The sequence below is a fragment of the Artemia sp. Qi Xiang Cuo genome, chromosome 4 (assembly GCF_049724085.1).
Source record: "Artemia sp. Qi Xiang Cuo chromosome 4, ASM4972408v1, whole genome shotgun sequence".
NCBI lineage: Eukaryota > Metazoa > Arthropoda > Branchiopoda > Anostraca > Artemiidae > Artemia > Artemia sp. Qi Xiang Cuo.
The window spans coordinates 22,414,963-22,440,691 of record NC_142797.1 but is presented as its reverse complement, the minus strand read 5'-3'; the positions used below and the strand labels follow the sequence as shown (position 1 = coordinate 22,440,691).

Sequence of the window (25,729 nt, the reverse complement as noted above, 5' to 3'; positions counted from 1 at the left end):
ATAGTCCAACTGGTTGTTCCTTCCTGCCTAGTCAAAAAGATGATGGACCTACCCCATCCACCCTAACAGGTTGTGAGACAAAAACCTGGTCTACCTTGCAAACTGAGACAGAAACCGGACCTACTCCATCCCTCTCCAAACCTGTGGAAATGAAACAGTGACCGAACCCCCGAACTCCCCAGCCTGTCAAGAAGAAGACCTTGATACTAGTCTTCTCACCTTTGTTTATAACTTCCAAGCTCCTGAGCCAGAAATCCCTGTGGACGAGATCTTCAAATGTGGCAGTGCTGAAGACGGTGATGGCAACGCTTCATCAAGCTACACCAAAGCCCGATGGCAAACTCCTCAAAAGTTGGCTCCTCAGCTCGCAGAATGTCTTGGACTGTCGTTAACCCATAAGAAGGCTCCTGTTAATACTGTCGAGAAGAGGCGAGTATTTCATCAACATCTAACGAACGAAGACTTTCGAGACTAAATAAAGAAAAAGCAGAAGCCACCGTCTAAGCGTTGCAGAATGTCAGCTAGGAGTAAAGAAGCCGAGTCTTCATCAGTCCAGTTAAACACATCGCTTAGTCACTTGAACCCACGACACCGTCTCAGTGAGAAAGGCGGTCCCAGATTCAGTCAAAGTTGAGCTGGAAAAGTACTATCAAGTTTGGTTCAGCAGAAAGAATGGCGAAAAGGGTTGGTTTATTGGTGGAGTGATAGGGCTAGACTTTCCAGACGAAGGACAAGTCGAGCTTAAATTCATGAAGTGGTTGAACTTTAAAGAAAAAGTCCTCAGGTGGCCTAAGATCGACGACATTGCTGTCGTCGCCGAAGAAATGGCGCTTTACGGAGCTACCGAACTAGTCGGATCTGATCCATTCCACCTCAAAAATACTAAAGACATGGAACTGGCCTATGTTAGCTTTTGCCAAAAGTTTTGAACTGTGATTAACCGAAATAAAATTACTTTCAAACCATTAGGGATATAAAACATGGGGGTTCGAAAAGTTTTGAACCCTCAACTAGGAAGTTTCCGGTTATTTTCGAACCGGTTCGAAATCACCGGACAAAAATTTGAAAACCCCGGCCACTTCTTGAAGGGTTCGAATTATTGCGGAAAATGGACCAATTGTCCATTTTTCCATATTTTTAGCAAGCTAGTTAGCGTAGAAGCGTAAAAAAAATATGATACTCGTGAATGGTTCTTCTACCCAGTGCGAAACCATTTTTGTCCTCAACACGTTAGATGTTGACAAGAAAAATGTGAGAACTGCTCAGATATATATTTTTCAAAAAAGGTTCGAATCATACCGGACGTTACCCTAGTCCTTCCATCTAAGACAAAAAAAAGCCAAAAATGACGAGTGCCAAAAAGTGACCACAATTGAAGTGAAAAAATCGATTCTTCAGTGCTGTGATTCTAGGAAAAATGACGATTGGGCTAACGCTGTCCGCAGCAGGTTGAATTCTATAAGCTCAGATTTCCATGCAGCTGATGCTGTGTATCATAAGACATAACACTTAAACTTCAAAACTCTAAGAGAGATTACAAAGCGGTACTCTAGTGCAACTGACCTGGTGAACGCTGCTGGAAGGCCACTGGAGAGTACAAATCGAGATGCATTCATTAAAGCAGTTAATTATTTCAAAGAACTCAAAGATGAACAGTTTACAGTGAAAGATATAGCAGAAAAAATGAGGCCTTTTCTTGGACCAGACCAGTCGCCATACTACTTAATGAAACCTACGGCAACCGTGTTGTTATAACTGACATAGGCCGACAGATTGGTGTTCTGACTTGCCGATAAACAGCACATAAGATCTTTCGTGATTTTTACATAACTCCATTACCGAGTGAAAAAGACCAGCTGAAGTGCATGATAGAGACAGTGGTCAAAGTAAATAAGAATGACATTAAGTTAGTACAGTGTACAGACTCTGACTACCTGAGCCTGTGCAATATAAAATAAAAGGAAAAAGTAGTGAATTTCTTACCACAGTCTCTGAAGCTCCTTCTTTCTCTACTAATCGCGGGATCATACAAGGACCTACTGGTAGGTTCAATCGGTCAAGCAATAATGCAGGCTTGCCGTCCCCAATCGTTGCTCACTCCTTTACAAGTATACCTTGGAGTCCAGCTACACCAGCAAACTGGTTCACGTTTTCTCATTGACCAGCTGAATAGGCTAGGCTTTTCTACTTCTTAATCTGAAGTGCTTTGATTCGACCGATCTGCTGCAGTAACTCATGGTAGACAATTTCCAGTGATGACTTCTGGAACTTTGATCCACTTCATTGGTGACAATGTCGACCACGACATTTGCATTATCGACCAAAAAGGCACTTTCTACGGGATGGGCATGCTAGCTGATGCAAGACCAAGGCAACCCAAACTCTGATTATAAACCCAAGAGCAGTTGTTGACCATGAAGTACTCCAGCAGGTTGGACAAGTGCCTTCCTTTTCAACAACAGAAGCCAACATGAGAACAGTTTTGTGTACAAACCCATCCCAACCTTCAAGCTGGATACATGACACGAAACGGGTTGGATGGAGTGGATTTATGCAAGTAATTCACCATGGGTCACACAAAGGCGCTTTTTCGATAGTTTTACAGCCTATGAAGAACTATAATCCCTCCGAACTTTCTTGTGTATACACGACCTTACGTCTTATCTCCGATAAAGCACGCCAGCACGGAATGATACCAGTTGTGACTTTTGACCAGCCTTTATACATGAAAGCGGCGAACATTATCAATGCTGAGCCTGCTGATAGTCCTCTCAAGGCAGGAGTTCCAATGATAGGTGGTTTCCATTGCTTTATGAGCTCTCTTGGAGCAATCAGGCACTTGATGACGGAAACAGGAATAAATAACTGCTCGAACGCCTATATGCCGGTAACACTAGTAAGCACATCCTTAGCGGTAAAGCTGTTTCAGGAGCCATGAGAGCGCACGAGGTTATAGATTCAGCATTGCAGATCACTTTCATTTGCAAATCGTATGGTTGCGACTGCACAGATGACATACATGTGAGTCATCAAGATTTTGCAGAAGCTTCGGCAATGTGTATTGCTTTACTGAATGAGGAAATAACCCTCGAAGACGCATCCAACTTAGACGTAGTGCGTCAAATCTAAACGCGAATAATGGAATTTCAAGAAATGCTGCAGAACAACAGAACTGCAAAAATATAGCTTCAGTATTCAAAAATGTTCGGAGTGTTTAAGAAGGCCATCAGGGCAGAACGGACCGGAAACTGGGTGCAGATTCTTCAAGCACTTTCTGAGATGCTCTCTTACTTTGCAGCTGCAGGCCACTTCTTCTATTTCTGCAGGCGGGCTTTTCAGTCGGTTCTATTTAGCCCTTTTCCTTTTGCTTCACTCTGTGCGCAGAACAGAGCTACTGGTTTGGTTGCCTTTTATTTATTAGATACCCTCAGATATCTTCAGTAGATCTTTTGACTCAAGGAGTTCAAATATAAAATGATAGATATCGATTTCTGAGCTCTGTGTGCAAGTATAGTTGGCTAGGCTCTTGGCTGATAGTGAGATTTTGTGGTGTTTGAAGCACTTCAACGGTTTACAATGCAAGGTATGCTGTGCAGACGTCAGCGTATTACATTCAAATAGGCAGTGGTCAATTGTTTCATTATTAATACTACAATACCTGCAAAGAGGGGACAGGGGAAGTGAACCACTTGAATTAGGAAACTGATAAGAGAATACAAGAAAATTTAGTCTGTTTGTTCCAGACCAAATTCTGTGATACATTTTAGAAAAATCCTTGTTGGGAAAGGGGGAAACATTAGCATTATTCCTAATAAACATAATATCTCATAGTCTCCATCGATAAATATCTCTAATGGGTATTGGTCTCCCAGTTGGCTGGTCAATATTTATAACATTTTTTGCTATTTCATCTACCTGATGATTACCACTTATACCAGAGTGGCTAGGAACATACTGAAGATAATTTCTTATACCACTTGAAGCAAGATTATCTATAGTGCTAAGACAATGATAAGTTTCTATGTTCACCTAATGCCGTAGAGCCGAAGACAGCAACCCGAGATTTGAGTCAGAGTAAATATTAATATTTGAAGTAGCAATGAAATGTTGATTATCTATAAGGCACTCCAATGCCATCATTTGACACCTAGCTCGGCTGACATTATAGATACATTATTATATATTTTCTCACCCATTGCAATATTCAGGTGAGGAAGGAAAGCACCACTTGCTACCTTCTCATTCACTTTGGACCCATCAACAAAAATTTAGAAGTGGTTTTTATATGTAATTGTATTAAGTTCAGCAAATTTTTTCTGGGCGAAAGCAATGGGGGTTAAGTCTTTAGTCCACTTTGAGAAATCAGTATTTATTATAGGAATTAACCAGTTCCATGGAGGGGATTGGGGGAAAGTAGGTGCAATAGACTTTGAGGGTACAGGGAACTTCTTCTGAATATTGGCATACTCATCTGCAATGCCTCTATACATGGCTGGATTTCTTAACCAATTATGTAGGGTGTGTGAACTATTTGATTCAATTTTTGTAAGATGTTTTATCAAGAGAAAGCAGCGTCTCTCCCTTATTGTTGTTAATCCACTCTCCATAAGCAGAAACTTGGTGCTTGTGGGTTTCCTAAGACCAAATATGAGACGTATTATATCATTTTGTGTTGTTTCAATTTTTGCATCCGGGTCTTTGCATATGCACCATAAAAGATGAGCCCATGGTCAAAAAGGGGTCTTATATGGGACTTATAAAACTGGAGTAAGGTTTTCTCCTTACAACCCCAGGGTGTGGAAAGAAGTCTTTTTAGTATACTTGTTTTTCTATACCATTTTTTTATTGTGTTTGAAATGTGGAGGTGGAAGTTAAGTTTTTGGTCAAGCATGAGACCTAGGTAATTAATACGATTATTTTCTGGAATAGTTGTTCCATTTAAAGTTAGTCTGGAAATAACATGATTTCGCTTTTGGTGAAATTGGATTATTTTCGACTTGGTGGTTGCAATGTGTAAATCTGAATATTAAGAAAAATTTTAAAATTCGAAAATTGACTTTGACAGCTTTGACTGTGCAATCTCAAAGGTGTTGCCAGATGACCATAGTACCAGATGATCAGCATATTGTAGATTCGTGTGGGGGAGGTTCATGTCCCAGAGATATAGGGCAAAGAGGAGGCAGCTCAGGACTGCTCCCTGAGGAAGGCCATTTGTTATTGTTTTTTGGGGTGAAGAGGCTGAACCTACACAAACAATGAAACTTTGCAATTCTATGAAAGATTTTATAAAAGATAATAGCTTGGGGGGTAGTCCAAGGTTTGCAAGTTTAATTAAAAGGATTTGGTGGCTTACATTGTCGTATACCCCTTCAAAATCTAGGGAAGCTGCAACTAGCACATTATTTTTTAAAAATGATTCACTCGTTGCATTTATTAACAATATGAAAGCATCTGTTGAGGAATGGTGTTTCCTGAAACCAGTTTGAGTGTGAGGGATCATATTATTTTTTTCGACAAACCAGAGGAGTCGATGAAAGATCATTTTCTCCATTATTTTTCCCATCACGGGAGTAATCATTATAGGCCCATAAGACTCAGGGTTATTTTTGGGTTAATTTTTCTTTAGAATTGGTCGGAGGGACGAATATTTTTAGATATTGGGGAACTTAGATGAAGCCCAAGCATGATTATAACAATTTAGAAGTTCCTTATATGAAGGGGTAAGATTCTTTATCCATGTAGGGTGTATATTGCCATAGCTGCTGGTAGTCTTGGTCCTAGTATGATGTATTGCATTATTCATTTCCTGGATTGAAAATGGGCTGGTTATATACTCGGATCTTGGGCGAGGTTGGTAACATGGATTGATAAGAATTGGGGAAGTTTTGCTGCAATTATTTGATGTTAGCTTATTAACAAAAACAGTGGCATATAACTTTGCTTTTTCATTATCATTGTCATAATGGGTATTATTATGCATAAGCTCATACAGGAGTGGGTTGGGGCAAGTTTTTTTCCCACAGATGTGGTTTATGAATTTATGTATAATTGGCTCATGTGTTTCTCTGGAGAGATTATTTGCAAAATTTTTCCAGTAGTTATATTTAGCATTTATTATAGTCCTTTTAAGATTAGATTCTGCTTGTAATTTTCTTAAATATGTAGTAGGTGATTTTTTTTAGGAATGTTCTCCTAGCTGCCTTTTTTTTCTCCATTTATTTTGGCACTCATTCGTCCACCATGCTTTGGGAATTTATTTGGGGAAGGGTTTCCTGGGTGTTGTCCTGGGGATAGCATGATTAGCTGTATTTATTAGTAAGGATGCCAAAACTTCAGCATGTGTGCCAGCTGTTGCATTTGAAATGCATGAATTTTGGGTGAAACTTGTAATTTCATCATTTAGCTTATTTTGGACCACAGGCCAATTTACCTTAGAGATAATATATTTGGAGGTATATAACAGAGTTTCAGAAGGTTAATTTAAGGAGCAAACAATGGCAAAGTGGTCTGTACACGGACTATCAATTTTATTTATATAAATTTTATTCAAAATATTTAATGACACAATTTGTAGATCAATTGTAGAGAAACTGCCACTTTTGGGGTTGAAACATGTATTCAGATTTGGGGGGGGGGGAAGGGGGTAGCGACAGTTAATTCATTATTATTTGAGATCATACACTTGATGAACTTACCAGCTTTATTTGCTGGTTTAGTCCCCCACAAAAGGCTGTGGGCCTTAAAGTCTCCACAAATAATGAGATTTTTCAACATGTTAGACTTACTTATATAACTGAAGATATCCATGGCAACTGTGGTTTGGCCATTAGCGTTATAAAAGCTTATTATCTAAGCTTTTGTATTATTCAGCCAAACACTGATACCAATGGCATCAACATCATTTACAAAATCTGGAAAATTGATGCCACAGAATTTGATGCCACAGAATTTTATATTATTATTAATTATTACAGCTAATCCACCTTCTTTTCTCTCTGATGACCTATCCTTTCTCAAGATAAGATATCCCAGACTTAATTTGTTGATTTTGGGTTAAAAGAGTTTCCTGGGGGCAAGCAATATCTATGGATTTATTATTCATAAAAGATATTAGTTCATTTAACTTATTTTCTGTAAGTGATCTTACGTTCCACTGGAGTATTGATGTGTTGTTTAGTTGATTTATTTTTCATATGACTGTGTATCAAAGTTAAGCTTTGCTAATAGTAAAGCAAGATCTTTTTTTTTACTTGAATTAATTAAAAAAAACTTTTTCAACAAAATAAGTTTTTAAAAGAAAAGTAAAGAACTCCATTAAACAAAAAATGAGCAAAAATAAAATAAAATAATCTACCAAGCGTGAAACTACCACAAATCAGCATCGATAAATAAATGAAACCCAAAACGAACAGAAATTACAATAAATAACCGAGTAAAACTCAAAACGAGCAGACATTAACATAAGTTTGGCGCAAAATCCCTATGCCTTCCCAAGGCCAGAACAAAATTCGCACTTTACTGAAAAAATATAATTTTTTTTACTTTGAAAACTTTATTAAATCAAATAATATTAACATTTTGATTACTAAATATCAGTATATGTATATTAAACTGACAATGCACATTCATTTGTATTTTTTTTCCGTAAAGTGCAAATTTTTTTTCTGGCCTTGGGAAGGCATAGGGGTTTTGCACCCAACTTGTATCAATTTCTGCTCGTCTCATCTCAAAATTTTCAAATTCAATATCTCATCTCAATACCTCAAAATTTTTATTGGATGTGTTTGGGGGAATGATGGGTGTGGGGGTGGGGTGGCTAGTTGCCCTCCAATAACTTTCGACTATTAAAAAGGGCACTAGCCCTTTGAATTTCCGATCGAATGAGCTTTTTTTGAAGTTTCTACGACAACACCTGCTATAAAAACCATATATGCCCCCAGGGCATAACTTAAAACCCTTGCCCTGAGGGTTGTGGGGGAGTGTCCTCCTCAAAAACATATTTTCTATCTGGAAATCAACTACGCTGAACAAAATGGCTATCTCAAAATTTCGATTGGATGTGTTTGGGGGAATGATGGGCGGTGGGGGAGGGAGGCTATTTGCCCTCCAATCACTTTTGACTATTAAAAAGGCCACTAGCCACTCCAATTTCCAATCCAATGAGCTCTTTTTCGAAGTTTCTACGACAACTCCTTCGATACGAAGTGCCCGGGTATGAAGAACCAAAAAACAACACATTGTGCCCACATTGTTCTTAACTTAGGCAGCGCTGGCGCGCTGCCTATGATGAGCATATGATTACGGATGTAGATTTTCGCCAATTCAGCAATGATTTTTGTGTTCTGTAGTTGTTGTATATTCATGGCCTGGACTGCATTACAGTCTAGAATTAATAATCATCTCTTGTTAGTGTTCCGGTTTGGTTGTGGAGACGGGGTGTCATCTCCTGTATATCGTTATGGTTGAGGGGTGGGTTGAGGAGTGGGGGAAATGAAGAAATAAACAAACTTTATAAGTATGCGTGGTGTCGTTGTGATTCATTCTGATATGGATGCGAGATAGGGGGCTTAGAGGATGGAGTTTTGCAAGGGGTACTTGTTGCATTGAGAGTGTTTGACTTGGGAGTGTTGGTTGATTTCATTATGTGTTTTATTTGGTGTGATTGGGCAGCATTTGCTTCCATAGCTGCATAAGGGTATGGAATTGCCTTCTCTGTTGCTATTTGGATAGTTAGTGCTCTTTTCTTATATGCAGGACATAGTGATTTATTGGTAGATTCGTGTGGGCCTTTACAATTGATACATGTAAGCTGAGTGTTGTTGCAAGTTGTCAATTCTTTAGGATGGGAGACTTTACAATTACTACAAGCTAGGAGAATTTCGCTGCATTTGTTTGTTGTGTGTCCCAGTTTGTGACACTTCTGGCAATGAATAGGCTTTGGCTTGTACGCCTTGTGTGGTTTGATTTGCCTGAATAGGATTAACTTTTTTGGGATATCAATTTTTTCCTTCAGTGTAAATAAGAAAGATCTACTTGTTTTTAGGCCATTAGAGTGGGGTTTACCCAGTTGGGTGCCATCTTCAACAGGGATTGTGTTGCCAGCCCTATCTGATATCCCTTCTGTTAACTCCTCAATAGGTATTTCAGGGGGAACATTGTACACTACTTTCTTTGTTTAGGATTGGTTTGGGTTCCATTTACATGAATTAATTGGGATATTTAGTAGAGACTTTAGATTAATTATTATATCTGCTGATTTCTGATCTTGGACAGCTATTAGCAAAGATCCATCATGGTGAATGTTAAGGGAGAACAGTGATTTTAACAATTTGAAGATGGCAACCCTTATTGTAGTAATCTTTGTTATCTCAAAGGGGATAATAGGAGAAATTTTAAGGTAAATTACTAAGTTTTAGGAAAGAGAATCTTGGGCAGGGCGAGGGGAAATACTTTTGATTGGGTTTTTTTTTCTCTTTTTGGAGCTCCTAGAAAGGACCTCTTGAGACCCATTGTCATCTATAGTGACATTAGCCCCAACACTAATCATTCTCCTATTCTCAGAACTTGAACTATTATGTGAGCTTTGAGATAGTGAGCTTGACCAGCCAGGATGGGGCATAAATGGATCAATTTCATTAATATTTGGGGTGGGATCCGGGGGGACTTTTTGGGGGGGGGGGAGTTCTTTGCATTGCCTATTGGAATAAGCTTTAAGCTAAACAAGAAAAGGATACCACTGTAATACCAGTAAATCTGCACTCTGCTGTGGGGAAAACTTCACCATCCAGAAAGAAAACACCACAGTAGGGTCCTGAGGAGGGTTTTGAGCACAATTGGTTAGGGACACTACTGATTAATCGAGAAAAATAATTCGAAAGAAATTTAATTGTTAATTTCTTAAATCGTTGCTGCTGAGCTGCTAGCAAATCCATGAAATCTTTTCATATTGGAGTTTAAGCAAGTATGGCCACAACTTGCATACTAAGTCGGTGAGAATATTTCTTCAGCAAATGGAAGAGCTCAAAGAAAGTAACAAGAAGCTGTATAAAGACATCACGGAAGGGATGTTTGTCATTCGAAGAAGCAATAGAGTTTGGGCTGGACTCTTTCCCAACTTAGTAACTGAGCAAGTACTGAGGAGATCGCTGAAAACATGCAGGAGACTCACGAGAGGAAATAGGATGAGTGAGACGAAATAGTTGATCTGGACAATGTCAATGCCCCTGCAAGCTGAAATCAATGAGCTTATGCAGTCACTCACCAGCGTTGAGTACTTGTCATCTGACCAGCACGTTTCCGCAAGACCAGCTCGAATAGAAAGAGATAGAAAGGACGTAAAGGCTTAAGTAGATTTTTTGCGCAGTCCTGTACAACAGCTGCACTCAATTGCGCAATACATCGAATGGTATGACAGCAGCAAGAGACGTCAACGTGGATACAGCTAGGCGATAGGAAAAGAAATTTTGAAGTCAGTGGATGACGCCGATGCTGATTCCTGCATCTTTAAACGTAAAAGCAAAGCGATTACAATGACCTATCAAGGCAACATTTCTGAAGCTGATAGTGAAGACATACAAATTGACGCAAGTCCTCTGTTCCAACGTCTACAAGCAGCGGCAACTACAGCCAGAGAGGATATGGAAGACACTCACAGATTCAAACTCTAAAGCTTTCCTACTGCCCTTTTCAAATTGTCAAGCCTGCCGAGACAGCCAGATAAGGTGCAGCTAGCAAAAGCTATTTGGAAATTAGCAAAGGCAGAACCAGCGAACGTCCTATCAAAAGAGCCGGGAAAATACGTGATTGATGGCGGATGGCTGCTCCAGCATATTTCATGGAAAACAGGAAACACTTTTGAACAGATTTGCAATAGTTGCGTTTCCTTCATGACACAGAAGTATTCAAACACTTCCGTCGTCTTTGATGGTTACACTTCAGGTCTGTCAACCAAAGATATCACCCAGGTTAGACTAACAAAAGGTATCCAGTGTTTGACCGTCGATTTCACACTGAGTATGAAGCTGCAAAGGAAAAAGGAGGACTAATGGCAAAATCCCAACAATAAGCAGAAGATTATTCGAGCTATTGGTAAGAAGCTTGTCCAAGCCATGCTCACTGTCCTTCATGCAGAGAGAGATGCGGATGTTCTGATTGCAATGACAGGTATTGATGTGGCCAAGGAAAGGGTAACCGCAGTAGTCGGAAACAACACTGATTTATTGATCCTTCTCCTCCATCACCAGCCTCCGGAAGCCAGGGATCTCTACTTCGAAACCAGTACCAAGTCAAGATCGCTGTCAAATAAATACTGGCACATCAACCTTATCACAAGATTGCTGGGACAGGTTTGTCACTATATTCTTGTTGGCCATGCTCTTCTTGGTTGCGACACGACGTCCCGCTTGTTTGGGATAGGAAAGCACGCTGTCCTGTCATTCCTGAAAAGCCATGAAGAATTTAGGAATGATTGTGAGGTATTCCTTAATCTGCACTCTACAAAAAAAGAAGTCCAGCAAGCCAGTGAAAATCTTTTGCTGTGTTTCTACAAGGCTAAGAAAGGGGAGGGTCTCAGCAAAGCTAGGTACAGTGTTTTTCTTGAAAAACTGAACAGCTCAAAGACATCAACTTTTGTGAGCCCAGGGGGAGATTTCCACCAACTCCACCGGCTGCGAAATTTCATTCTTATAGTCTAATCATTCTTATAGAACTCAACCCAAAAGACTGGGGTTGGTGATTACGTGACGAACGCCTCACTCCGATCATGACAGACATCGGACCTGCTACGCCTCATCAGACAAATGTGATTCGTTGTAGCTGCACACTTTCCAACTGTGACAGTCCACGCTGTAGTTGCCGAAAAAATGGATTGTCTTGCACACTTTCTTGCAAAGACTGGCAAGGGATTGTGCATTCCAATAAAAATGTTTTTGTTGATAACAATGAAGAAGACAATGTTTAGTACAAATCCTTGATCTTATATTTTTTAGTTCAGTCAAAACCATAATTATCTTTTGCAGTGATTACCTATGTTACCTGATTTGTTTAATTTTTTATATTTAGTTTTGTCTTATATTTCAATTATATAGTCGAAGTAACTCTGCCCACGTACTCCAAAGGCCTGATGCATTGTCTCCCCTACAGTGAAAACCCGGAGGAAAAGCAAGATACAAATCTAATACATGTTTTTTGAAATCACCAAGTCAAAAAACCTTGGGTGCTACATTTTGACAAGCCAAATTGCACAACTCTCAGGAATACTGTTTCCCCCCTCTCCCGCTAAAGGGGGAAATTGAACCAAGTCCAGCAATAAAACAACATAACTTTCTTTTCTTGATTTCTCCGTGCAGAAAAACAGTAGACGTGAAGTTCGATCGCACGATAAATCTATCCCTCAATTTTTACAATTCTCCCCCTGTTTTTTTTACCCTGTTCTGCCCAGGGAATTTTTGGGGACTTTCGATATGAGGTACAGAATTTTTTGGTCTACAAGACGGTGTAAAAATCTTTTACATTGCAATTTTGTCCCAGAGTTTCGTAAATTTACTGGACTAATATATTCAGTGGGTTTGGATTCTCATAAAATAGTTCAATAGAACCATTTCTGGAATGTCTGTTTAATCACTCCCATCAGGCAGTTAGCTTTCCGATTAGATATAGAGAATGTCAAAACCCTTCGTTACTTGATCTTCTGCTAGTAAAAGACCAAGAATCTATTCTGGGTATTGACGCCCTACCACCATATCGAGCAAGTGACATTGCCATAGGCTGCAGGTTTAGACTGTACCTATATAAATCCTAATTTAAGAAACATGTGTATACTGATTACAGTCTAATTTGTCATGAATTGGCAAATGTGATTGGTCTTTTATGGAATGAATGGTCAACTATGAAATGAATATTATTGGGAGCTTTTGAAAATTACCCGTCTGTAAATAGGAAAAGGAAACTGAAACCCTCCCATATATTACAAAAGAAATTAAAAAGGTCAGGAGCAGAAAAAAGAAATGCTAGAAGCTGTATATAAAGAATTGCAACCAAGAGGATTATTACACAAAATACAAACAGGCAAGTAACTAAGTGCGAAACCTTACTCGAAAAATGACCAAAAAATAGGAGGAATCAATAGCAGCCGCAACAAAAACTAACCCAAAAAAATCTAGAGGTTCACGTCATCTGGTAGCCCTGGTAGGGATTCTGTTACACAACTTCTACTGGATGGCATGAAAATCTGTGACCCAAGAGAGATTGCCGATACATTAAATAAGCACTTCATCTTGGTATTTACTGTCCCTGATAATACTCCAATTTCAGATCCCCTAAGGTATGAAATTTTAAATGGCATGACACCCATTAATATAACCAAAACTGATGAGGAAACCCAATTGAAGAAGATTAACCCAAATAAATCTACAGAACCAGATTGTATACCCCGCCCCCCTACTACACAAAATGTAAGCAGTGTTGTTGCATCCTCTCATCCTACTTTTCCAAAAGTCTCTAGGTACTAAATAGGTTCTGTAAGATTCGAAGAAGTCTTCCATCACGCCTGTGCACAAAGGGGGCAATAGAACTGAAGCTAACAATTATCAACCAATTAGTCTTACCTCAGCAATTGGGAAACTACTCAAAGGTATAGTCAATTCAAACATTATGATTCCTTTAAATACTAATAATCTACTGTCACCTAATCAACATGGATTTTGTTCCAATTAATCAGTTGACAGTAACCTCCTGACACTGACACTAACCAACACATAAGAGCATGTCTCAAAACTTATGGATGAGGTCTCCTGTTTAAATGTTATTACTAGATCTAGCTGTTAAAATGTATTACTGGATCTGGAACTGCATCTAAATGTTATTACTGGATTGTGGTCAGTCATTTGGTTTGAGATGCAGATCAGTGGTCTGACTCTGTAAGCTTAGCCAGAGTTGACCCAGCACAAAATGGGTACCTGGAGAAATCTGGGAAAGGTAAGCAGGAAGGGTGTGCAAAAGCACACGATGGCTGGCCTCCAGTCCCTGATTGCACTTCCTGGCTGAAGGGCCACGAAACGGAGATCAGCACCGCCGAATTGGACCTTAAGGGTCTAGTGCCATCATACTTACTTTTTTCTTACTTTACTTAGCCAAAGCATTTGATAAAGTTTGCCACAGGAGATTAAACTCTAAACTCTATGCAATGGGAATCCATGATAATGTTGTCAATTAGATAATGCAATTTCTTACAAATAGAAAGCAGGTGGTAAGGGTAGTTGGAGACAATGGATCAATCCTCTCTCAGAATCAACAGATGTAAAAAGTACATTACCCAAAAGAAGAGTAATTTAATATTTTCATTAGCAACACACCTTCAATCATAGAGAATAAAATTTACTTGTATACAGATGATTCCAAAATAATTGGTTCTGTCCATGACCCTCAAAGTGCCATAACCCTCCAAACTGATCTTGATGCATTCTCAAAGTAGGCAATATCATTGCAGCTTGAATTTAATATCCAGAAATGCAGAGTTATTCATTTTGGAGCAAATAACCCTCTGTGCCAGAATTTTATGGACTCTGGTGATGGTTCAAAACAGCCACTCATATGCAGTCATGGTGAAAAAGGTATGGGAGTATTGGTTGATGATAAGCTTAATCTTATTTTTCACATACAATCTGTAGTAGCGAGTACCAACCAAACTCTTGGGTTAACAAAAAGAACATTTCGCATCACTTCTCCAGCTATGGTCACCAAGCTGTTAAAGGTCATGATAAGACCAAAATTAGAATTTGGGATATGTATTGCTACTCCAGTCAATAGGGGTGATGTATCACTTCTGGAATCAGTGCAGCAATGTGCAACTAAATGCATAAAGGGATTTCAACATCTTCCATATTCTACCCAACTACATAAGCTCAAACTACCATCTCTCACATATAGACATAGGCGAGGAGATGTATTAATGACATACAAGTTATTGTGTGACCGGAGTGTGATCCCCAACCTGTTCCAGATAGTCAGTTCGCCAAGTACTAGAGGTCACCCCTTGAAGCTTTATAGAAAACATGCTAACACCAGGCTGCAAAACAAATTCTTTTCTAACCTTGTAGTCAGCCTATGGAACTCCTTTAGCCAGAATTCTATTATGTCTCCCAGTGTTGAAACCTTTAAGTCTGCAGTAGACAAAGAATGGGGCAAGAAACCTTGGCTTGCAGTATGGGATGCACATAACAAGCTGGGTTATCATCATCAGTGACTGGCATTCACAGGACTTGTCCTTATCACTGGTAAGTGTGACTTAAGGTAATACACTTGACATACTATTTCAGATGGTGGACTGATGGATGTGTGGTAAATTGGTTTTATGGTTGTTAGGTGAAGTTGCTGTAGATGCCTTTATTCTCCCTTTATAGGGAAGATAAACTATGACCCTAAGGTAATCAAACTTTGGTAGCGTGCCTTAGGCTATGACCAAACTAATCAGGCTTACCAGCTGGGTATATTCGAGAGACTAAATGTAGATTGTAGAGAGGTTGGCTATAATACAATATTTTTATTCAGTTAACATACACTAGTAAAAGGTTTAATAATATATATATATATATATATATATATATATATATATATATATATATATATATATATATATATATATATATATATATATATATATATATATATATATATATATATATATATATATATATATATATTCTGCTGGAATAGGTTGTCCCAGGTAGAACCACAAGTATCAGAAATCTACAATAACATATAATAAGATACTTAGACACTTACAATAATCTGACAATATTCCAAGGTATTTCTAAATCAATGGACCAGAGGTCAGTTTGGCATAAAATTAGTATCAGTCTGCCCCTTCCCATAAAATGTATCTTTTATACATTTTGTCAGCCACACCTTCCAGTACCCAACTGACGCACATAGCTAGGAAGTGGTAATTTCTCAATTTCCCGTTAAGCATAAGCTTGCCAGGATATATTCCTTATAAAAAGTGGTATTTCTAAACTTTTGTATTTGCATCTTAATATTTTTACTAAATTCCAAATTGAATTAATTAGAAGGCATCACCACAGATGGACAAAAAAATGTTGCACATAATTTCTGACCTTACAATTCAAAACAAGCAATATTTTTCACAAAACATTTGTCCTAGATATTTTTTTTCTGGCCCTGTCTGAATATATATCTTTCTGTCTAATCAGAAAAATATATCTATATCTTTCCAAATTTGAATTTCAGAAAAAAGGGTGGTGCTGTCATATTAGCAAATACACACTCACGAAGTTTGCTTAGTTGAATCAGCAAAAAAAACAGACAATTAGCTTAAGTTCACTGAAAGAAACTACATTGTAGCTATATTTTAATTAAATATTTAATAAATAGAGTTGGTATTTTAATACTATGCATTCTGGGCAGCCCCCTTTCCATAATTCTTTGTTGTACTTTCCATAGTTTTGTTACTAAAGTATTATATTTTCCTCATATTTTGGCATATTTCATCATAGTTAACCTAACTTCACTTCTTGAGTGTGTACTGGCTAGTAGAGAAGTATCAAAAAGGTTTTATGCCAGCCCAACACAATTTTTTTACATTAAGTCCTCAATAGACAAGGAAATCAAAGCTTTAAGTTTCAAAACTACTAAACAATAATAAGTTAATTTGCCTATTTCTGGGGTCTCTTAATAACCTCTGTTCTTCAGAACTAAAGCATCAGAAATAAATGTATTGACCCTTAGTCTGGGCAACAGTGCTTCCACTTTGTTCCTACTGGATTTCCAGGTCAGTTTAAAAAGTCTGAAAGATCCGACACACACCCACAGATAATCCAAAATTTTTCTATCACCACACTGGTGTAAAATCCAACAAACTTGCAACTCCAACCAAAATATCTAACAATAGTCTGTCATGTTGGAAAATTTTTCTTTTCACAAGACAAGCTATTACACTGTCCGTCATACAGCTCCTCCTCTCACAATGGTAACATCCATATCTTTACCATTCCAAAAGAAAAATCCACACCTTATTTGCAGTCAATTTTATTCTTTATTACCTCATATATTTTAAAAAGTTCATATAAAATCCTCTTTTTTTGTCAAATACAAAACAAACCTTCATCAATTTTTTTCTTTATTTAGCTGCCCTATTTAGCTGCACTGAACGCACTCCTAAGCCATTGCATTGGCTTTTAGTTTTGAGTAGTTTTAAGAGGGGGCGTTGACATCTAAATCATGGGACACATGTCTTTTTGTTTTCATGACCAACTTGGCCAAGATAATTAAGGTAAGGGTTACAATTTTTAGTGAGTTTCTATTATCTGTTTTAACATCTTTCAAGGATGAAAAGAACTGCTCTACAATAACATACAAAAATGGCAAGGCCAGGAGGTATTGGACAATGCTGATTATGTTAGAGAACCTCTCACTAACATTTGGTGTTTTTATAGAAGCCAAGTGATGCCAAAAATCAGACATATGTCACATTTGGAAGACCAAAAAGCAGTAAACTCTGCCATTCCTCTACTATCTTTCTTCCATCCCATGACAGTGCACTATATCATGGTAGAATCTTTTGCAGAAGATCAATTGCACTTATGTCCAAAGCTTTTGTAAGGTTAAGGATGTCACACACATTAAACAGTTTAGCCTCAAACAAGAATTGCTGTTTGATATGCTTCACCACCTCCACATATAACTTACAAGCACATTTATAGATGATTTTCACTTCCTGTTCATCTGCTTTTGTATTTGTATTTGACTGCAAGGTTTGAAGAGACTTGTGAGTTTCCATCCCCAAGCACACATTTTCAGTTGTAAAGTATTCACGTGCTTTGTCAGGGTCAAGATTCAATGGCAAGGTTGATCTATTGGAGCTACTTTTCATGATATTCATGGTCAGATTTATTAGCAGTGTATTTAAATATAATTTTTTTTTGTGAAACAAATGTTTTTCATATTGGAAAAGAAGATAAATCTGTAAACAGCTCTAGTACAGAGCTGGAATTCAAGTTGAATCCAAAGGATTGGATTTTTTAGGGTTTGCATTGCTCTGTCATTCACATGAGTTGGATCCTCAGCTGCTACTCCCTGAATATAGTTACTAAGGACATCCCAATCATGCAATAGTCACAATGCACATCTGAAGAGACAGCCAAAATGTCTGACCTGGGGCAAGCACAAGGACTGGGGTGTCTGTAAACTTCTGGTGCAATTCAAACTCAGAGCATCATTTGGCACTCATGCTGAAGTGATTATATACTGTTTGACACAGATCTTTCAATAGCTTTGGCAATTTTTTGCAAGCATAACAAACAACTAAATGAACTGAATGACTTCTGTACTTGACATATATCACAGATGGGAATTTATCTTTGATTCTGTTTGCAACTGAGTTATCCCACCCAAACATAGTATTACATGTGTCTGCAATTAATCCAATCCAGTTCTCTGTTGGTATATTTTTATCTTGAAGAACATTGCAAGTATGGTTGAAAATGGTTTCTGCTTTCCCATCACAACACTCAACCACATGAAGTAGTTCTACTCATATTTCAAACTCCTTATTGCAGAAAATAACTGCAACAAATTTTCAAAAGTTTTGCCTTGCTTAAACTAGTGATAGGTTTGTTTGTTTTTTTGTTTTTTTAATCACTAAGAGAAAAGTCTACCCATTTTGCTAGTTTGAAAATCATCCTTCTCCAGTAAAAAAAAAATCTATAACAATTAAAAATCTTACAAATATCTGTTTTTTTACTAAAATATGAAAAAATTCCAACATCTGACCACTATTTTTTTGTCTGACAAGAGGATGAAAAATACAACAATGTCAGAAAAATCCAACATAGTGGAAACACTGCTGGGCAATGATATTTGAAAGCTTCAAACATGTCAAGAAAAAAATCTGGGCAGCAGGCAGTTGCCCAAAATCTTTGATCGCAGGTTTAGCAGGCCTGGGGCCCAACTAAAAAAAAAATTACCAATCATTTTAGGACCGGTTTTGGGGGGAGGGAACTTTTATCAATTTTTTCTGCTTAATCTAATAGCTGAGAAATACAGGTCTAGAGTTATTCAAAAAATTTTTTTGGCCCTTTTTGAGCCCCTCTGAAAGTTTCCTTTGAATATTATAGTTCTCTTGGCCAAAATACATATGGCTGTAAGTTTTAAACAGATAGAAACTATTTCAGACCTCTTATTTTACCTTTGACTTTTTCCTTTACCTTAGTCTGAATATTGGGACTAATAAGACTAAGGAAAATAAAAGTTACCATTTTTTAATCAGCTAGCCTATAAATGGAATGTGGGGAGTTTGGGGATGGGATGGGCCATTTTCTGAGTAGATACCAAAGTTTGGCGAATTTTAGGGATAAGCTTTTTCATGGGGATGTACTGCTGCTCCTGGGTGTTTTGGGGACTACTTTGAGGGACCTAGTCATTGCATTAGGTTGTTTTATAGAGAACAGTCGAACAGTCTGATAGTGCGGAAACAAGCTGTAGTTTAAATTTGTTGAGTTCTTTCCTTATTGTTTTTTGTTTTTTATTTTTGTGTATGTGGCCAATTGTTTTTAAATACATGCATGTATGCATGTATGTATAAATGGCAATTTTTTCTCACAAGACATTAAAAAAAACATGTTTGTGTACTTTTGGTTACTATGGACTATTTTTAAGATAGATAAACTTTCATTGTCACCAAAATTTTCATGGCATTGCCAAATTTCTTTGGTATTATCACATCAAAATGCAAATACATAAAAACACTAATCAATCCTCCTAATTTTTGTTATATATTTTTACAAAACTAGGCTTAAAACTTTTTGCTACCTGCTGATGGGCATAGCATACTGGCTGAAATTTCACAGCAGGCACTGCAACCCTGTGTGGGAGTTGTGTTTTTGGTGATTGAGGGGGGAAAAGGGTTTTGTGCAGGGGGTGGATCAGAGATTTTATTCCAAAATATGTGCAGAGTTACTCGTTCTTTTTTTAAGATTTTTCATTTTAAAATTTGTAAGCAGCTCTTTATATGACATTTCTACCTGCTTTGATAGTATCAGTAGAGCCCTTTTCTGAACTCTTTCGAGCCTAGAATTTTGCTCAGCTGTCAGTCCAAAATGCCCTACAGGAGCTGTATATTCCAGAATTGGGGAACAAAAGCAAGCAATCAATGCAGGGTTGCCGTTTCTGATCTTTGCTTGCTCCTTTACAAGTATACCTTGGAGTCCAGCTACACCACCAATCTGATTCACGTTTTCTCATTGAGCAGCTGAAAAGGCTAGGTTTTTCTACTTCTTACTCTGAAGTGCTTTGATTCAAGTGGTCTGCCACAGTAACTCATGGTACAGGATTTCCAGGGATGACTTCTGGAACTTTCATCCAGTTCATTGGTGACAATGTCAACCACAACATTTGTACTATCAATGGGAAAGGTACTTTCCATGGGATGGGCATGCTAGCTGCAGCCATACCAAGCCTACCCAAATTCCAACAATAATCCCTAGAGTAGTTGTAGACCTTGAAGTACTCCAGCAGGTTGGAGAAGTGCCTTTATTTTTCTACAGCAGAACCCAACAGGAGAACAGTCTTGTGTCCAAACCCATTCTAACCTTCAACCATCAAACTCAAAGATTGATGGTATTGACCTACTATGACATGCAAGCTGGATACATGACACAAAACGGGTTGGATGGAGTAGATTTATGGAAACAATTCACCATGGTCACACAAAGGCACTTTGTTGACAGTTTTTCCGCCTATGATCAACTATAATACCTCCAAAGTTTCTTGTGTATACATGACCTTACGTTTTATCTCTGACAAACCATGCCAGCACAGAATGGTATCAGTTGTGACTTTTGACCAGCCTTTTTACATGAAAGCAGTGAACATCATCAATGCTGAGCCTGCTGATAGTCCTCTCAAGGCAGCATTTCCAATGATTGGTGGTTTCCATTGCTGTATGAGCTTTCTTGGAGCAATTGGGCATTTGATGACAGAAACAGGAATAATAGTGCTGGTAACACTATTAAACGTATCTTTAGCAGTAAAGCTGTTTCAAGAGCCATGAGAGCACATGAGCTTATAGATTCAGCATTGCAGATCACTCTCATTTGCAAATTATATGGTTTTGACTGCACAGATGACATATGTGTGTCATCAAGACTTTGAAGAACCTTTGGCAATATGTATTGCTTTACTGAATGAGGAAGTAACCCTCAAAGACCCATCCAACTCAGATGCAGTGTGTCAAATCTAAATGCAAATGATGGAGTTTCAAGACATGCTACAGAACAACAGGACTGCAAAATGTGGCTTCAGTATTAAGAAATGTTTGGTGGCACTATAATTTAGCTAGGATGAAATTAAAAACATCATTTGATGCCTTTTTTATGCTCTTTCATAATACAATAATTGCTTCTGTTGCAAATCTTGAGCTGCATCTTGAGCCGTTAACGGGGCCCCAAAGTTATTTTATATTAATAATGAGAGAGAATAAAAAAACATCAAATGATGATTTTGTTTTGTACTGGCTAACTTATTTGGCCCACTGAAAATTTACCCTTAACTTTACCAAACCCCCCCCCCCCATCCCCATAATGTGCAAATATATACTCTGAATTGTTGATGGGAAAGGTTTGAATTGCAAAACTCAGTGCTATTTTTGTTGACAACATTTGAAAAAACTGAAATGGTAGGAAAATCGTTTGAATTGAAAACCAACTATTTTGTAGATTAGGTTATAACTTCTTTGTGTGGTTACAAAAATAAAATACCTTTGGGGCCCCTTTAAGGGCTAAATATGCAATTTACAACAGAAGTGATTATTGCATTATGAAAGAGCATAAAAAAAGGCATCAAATAATTTTTGCACTTTCATCCAAGCTGAATTATAGTTCCACCTAGGTTAGGTTACATATTTAACATATGCTATGCTTTACCCCCACCTCCACCCCCTAATGTACAAATATATAGCCCAAATTTGTTTCTAAACTATTATATTTTCATACTACTTTGTCCTATTTCAGTAGCATTAACTAAACTTCAGTTCTTCCACTTTTCTGGATTCATAACAAGTACCAAAGAATGTCCTGGGAAAGTGTTTTGAAGCATATACCTCTACTCCTTCTGTCTCTAGCCTAGACCTTTTGACAGTTGACAATAAATGTTGTCCCAGCAAAACTTTAATTTTCTAACTAGGGTAAAGGTACTGATGATTCAACAGTTTTTGTAAAAAAAAACCAGTTTTTCTACTCTAGAAGTCTTAATTTAAAGACTTTCGGTTTGAAAAGGGTTTCAGTATGTAGGAAAAACATCTAGAAATCTAACTGTTTGATGAGAAGTTTGAAGTTTTGTCTGGAAAGGAAACAAAACTCGAATTTTCCGAAATTAGAGCATTTTCACCTACAAATTCAACACAACAAAAAAGTTACCTGTTTTCGACGCAAGTCGGAAGCCTTTTTAGACACCTGTCTAAATACTTGGGGAATACTTGTGGGCAGAACCTGGTGTATTTGACATGTATATTCTTGTTTCTGTGTTTTTCTTCAACTTCATTTAATGTATAAAAGTATAAAAGACTATGCAAAAAGTAGAAGTAATAAAACTAACAAAATTTGTTTAAAGTATATAGTATTTGGTATAACCAAATTGGTTCAAAATATTTTAATATAAATTGTTAAGGATTTAGTATAAAAAATTCAGTGTAACAATATTGTTTCACTAGCATTTCGGAAGGAATAGTGTCTAGGAAAACAGGAATTGATTTCAAGAAATTTAAGAAGTTTATTTGATTTAGTGGATTTTATTTTCATATGCAGATTCTTAGTTTTGTCCAAAAAATAGGCCTACTCATCATTTTGTATAAGATTTTGTATTTGATAAAATTTATATTTTTTATTTGGATGAAGGATAAATAAGGGTATAATCTAAAAAAAGCTGGAGGGGGCAAAATCAGGTCTGGGGGGGGGGGGGCAAAATGAGGTCTGGGGGAGCAACTGGCCCCCCCCCTGCCCCATAGCAATTTATGCCCCTGCATGGTATGAGGCCAAGCAGCAGTTCCTCAGATGATGGAAAAATCCAGTGTCTTTAAGTAAAACTTCAAAGTTTAAAAAAAAAACTTTTGTTTAAATGTTCTTTCATCTAAAATATTATTAGAAATAATAATCATCAAAATCTCTCATTGCACAGAAAGCACCCACCCATAAATTCAACAGCTATGGTGCCTATGGTTTTGTCAGTGGATCATGGAATTTCAACACCTATTATTTCTCATCTGTTTTACATGTTCAGAGAAGTTTCGACAAAGTCACCTATATTTCGACAGGGCCTGTTGCTGTCTGTCCAAAATTTTGACAAGGCTACTACGAGATATTTGCCAAACAAATAAATCCCTTGATAGAAGGCAATATTTATGCTCGAATGCGGCTGAAGGAACATTTTTAGTCTGCCTGGTATTCCACTACATCGAACAAGAATTTTTGACACCTGGAACCTAGTTTCAACAATGCAATTTCCGTTGCCATTTTCATTTAATTTATCAAGAAAAAGCTAACGTGGCTACATTTCAGAGAAGATCAGATGTATCTCGACACATTGGTGCTTATCCCAATTTTTTCTTGCAATAAATAACCAAGTAATGACAGTTTGAACATTACGTACCTAAAAAATTGGTGGGAGCTCATTTTGTGTTGAAAACAGGAAACTGACTGAATTGAATGTTCTTTTCTTATCTGGGGGTACTTGATATAGTGTCCAAGTTTTGCACCGTCGAATATAACAACGGCTCCAAGAGATGGCACTCTAAGTCATGACTAAGCAGCGCTATCCTGTTTTGAAGGAAAATTTCAACAGTGGTTCCAAAGTTGCACTGTCAAATCATCAGTGCCTTTACCCTAGTTGACTAATAACTTCTCCCCAGCAAATATGGGTAAATATATACCAAATCATATTATTGAGTTAGGAATAAAGTGAATACACCATTTGATGCCTTTTTTATGCTTATTAGGAATATAATAATCATATCTATCGGAAATGAATTTCAACCCCTCCCTCCTATATATACCAATTCAGGTTATATATTTCTACATTAGGGGGGGGGTAAAGTTCAAGCTTACCATCCATTTATATCAGAAACAAAATTTGCCCCCACCCCCCCCCCTAATGTAGAAATATATACCCTGAATTGGCAAACTTAGGGGGGCTAACATTAAATTACGATAGAAATGATTGCTATATTCCTAATCAGCATAAAAAAAGGCATTGAATGGTGTATTCATTGTAATCCTAACTCAATAATATGATTTGGTATATATTTACCCAAATATGTACAGGTCAGAAGTTAGGCCTATTAGTCAACTAGTTGGAAAAATTAAGCTTTGCTGGGGAGAAGTTATTAGTCAACTAGTTGGCAAATTTAGATTTTTCCTATACAGATGGGCCAAATTTTCTAACTAGATGACTGAAATGTTTTTAGTTATAAGGAGATTGGATAGTACCATTCTATGTAAGCTTATAGGCCTAAACTAATTTTTTCAAATAGTCAAAGGTTGGAGTCTCATGGCAAAAACTCAGGGGTGCCAGCTCTAAAGGAGGCAAAGCAGCAGTGTGCTTCCCTAGGCATTGTAATCAGACAAAGCCCCTCATTTTTTTTTATTGGTAATAGCACAGCCACCTCTAGATGAGAAGCCTTCAAAAGTTAGTGCTGGGCTAGCCTACTGACTGCTGATTCCTGACTTGATGGTCAATACATACCAAATCATATTATTGAGTTTCAAATAAAGTGAATACGCCATTCGATGCCTTTTATCATGCGGATTACAAATGTAATAAGCATTTCTATCGGAAATTTTCAGCCCCCCCCCCTATATAGGCTATACCTAACCTAAACCAACCTAATCTAACCTAACCTAACCCTGAATTGGCATATATAGGGGGGGGGGCTGAAATTTATTTCCAATAGAAATTCCTATTAAATTTGTAATCAGCATAAAAAAGGCATCAAATGGTGTATTCACTTTAGTCCTAACTCAATAATATGATTTGGTATATATTGACCGACTTGACCAACGATATAAAAATAATTAGCTGAGTACACCACTACTTATTTAAGGGTAAGGGTAGGTGCAAAGGCCCAGTTAATAGAACCAGGATATAAAGTAAAGAGTAATTTTCTTACATCCTGCTTCTACTGGAGAGTAGGCTATCTCTACAACTTTACAGCCAAATTGACCCAATAATATACACTAAAAAATGAGCTGTCTTATCAGGGGTAGATAATCAGCACCTTTACCTATTTAGGCATTGCTAATGGGTCGAATCTTAGTATAATCAAACAGGCTTCCCTTTAGGATGGAACTAAATTTGCCTCGTTCCTAGAGTTTTAAATTTTACGCCAATTTCTTCAAATGAACAATTGAAAATGTACGCTCATACAGAAGCTGTGTCCGCGCGGATTAAAGTCCGCGCGGATGACTGACCTATTGCGGAGCTCCAAAAAGTGGTTTTTCTTGCAGCGTAGAGTACCATAGCGTTCCTCAGTTGGCAGTGTTAGAAAAACGCCAAGCAGCGGCGGACTATTCAAATCCAGGAAAACGTTGAAAGGTTTAAGTAAATACTTGTAAGCATAAAATTATTCAACGACGAAGACTGTTCAAATGTTCCTTAATAATTTATTGTTAAATCAGCTTATAAAATATATTTCTGAAAGGGTACTAGCCTTGGTCTACATGCATGT

The 25,729-nt window shown here is 37.6% G+C and overlaps 1 protein-coding gene across 1 annotated transcript in view; it reads right to left on the bottom strand.

The window, feature by feature from the left end:
• LOC148952892 (uncharacterized) overlaps positions 1–25,378 on the bottom strand; it is a 185,800-nt gene extending 160,422 nt beyond the window's left edge. The window contains exon 1 of the mRNA XM_089088150.1: positions 25,286–25,378. The gene's annotated coding sequence lies outside the window, so the exon portion shown is untranslated. The remainder of the gene's footprint in view (positions 1–25,285) is intronic.
• Positions 25,379–25,729: the final 351 nt, after the last annotated feature.